Source organism: Ruditapes philippinarum, unplaced genomic scaffold (genome assembly GCF_026571515.1).
Source record: "Ruditapes philippinarum isolate M1 unplaced genomic scaffold, ASM2657151v2 ctg797_1_1_1_1, whole genome shotgun sequence".
In the NCBI taxonomy this organism is placed as follows: domain Eukaryota; kingdom Metazoa; phylum Mollusca; class Bivalvia; order Venerida; family Veneridae; genus Ruditapes; species Ruditapes philippinarum.
Window position 1 is genome coordinate 80,029 of NW_026860514.1, and position 1,101 is coordinate 81,129.

Consider the following 1,101-nt stretch of genomic DNA (forward strand, 5'->3'; position numbering starts at 1 on the left):
GTCCGCTTTTGTCCCGTATCATACCGTATTCAACAAAGTGATACGGTATTACGGTAATGAATAAAAAAAAAATGTCTCCCTCGCACTTAGCACCGGCTTAAGTTACAGTTGTTGAGGGAGTAGCGGATTTAAGCGCGAAGCGGATAGCTTGTCAGTTAAATTGCTCTTTTTGAGTCACAATTATTGAACAATTTTACCAACTGAAAGAGTGGTATTTTCTCCGTTAATTTTGTTTTGTGTTTTTTAATTATTTTTTCTTACACTAACCAGAACTAGTAATCTAGAATTTTACGCAGTACTTTTTTTTTCGAGCCGTTCGAAAAATATAAACAAACAAGATATTGGTGCATGACAGGTAAAGCAATAAAAATGTTGACTTGTTTGGTGCATGACACTTTTTTATCATTTCTATCGAACATTTGCCTACAAAACTTATATTGTCATTGAGTATAATTGAAAATAATCAGCAAGTGATTTTGTCAGTAATGGATTTTTCATGTCTATGTAGTGGGTAAATGGTCTCAAAATATACTTAATTAGTCAAATTACTGTCACAATTAAGTAATTAAAACTAAAGGTTTACCAAAGCTTTTTACCATATTATTTTAGAATTTGAGGAATTGTTGTAAAATTTCATGAAATATTTAAGCGTCTATTGTATTGCCTTTTTTTACAATTAGAAAATTTATGTAAAAAATTTCATTTCAATAACTCCTGAACATGTTTTCAGGGCATGTACTTTATGAATGATTGTTTTGAGATAATCCTTAGTGATCTCCATCTGCCTATCTACACTCAAAAGCTATCCGTTACTCATTAGATTATGTGCAATATTATACCAGGAATGTATTACAATTTGCTAAAAATCACAAGCATCTAAAAGGGACAGTCTTTTGTCTAGTGAAAGGTAATCATTTGATTTTCATATCTTTATTAAAAATGATATAAGCAAAAATTTATCTCCTTAGCTATCTTATACTGCTTAAACAACAGTTTACTACGGTGGTACAAAGGTGACATGTGTGTGTTTTTTATTCATCTCGTGGCCGCGAGATACTAAGTCGTGACCACGAGATAGCTAATTTGATAGGCTCAGTGAGG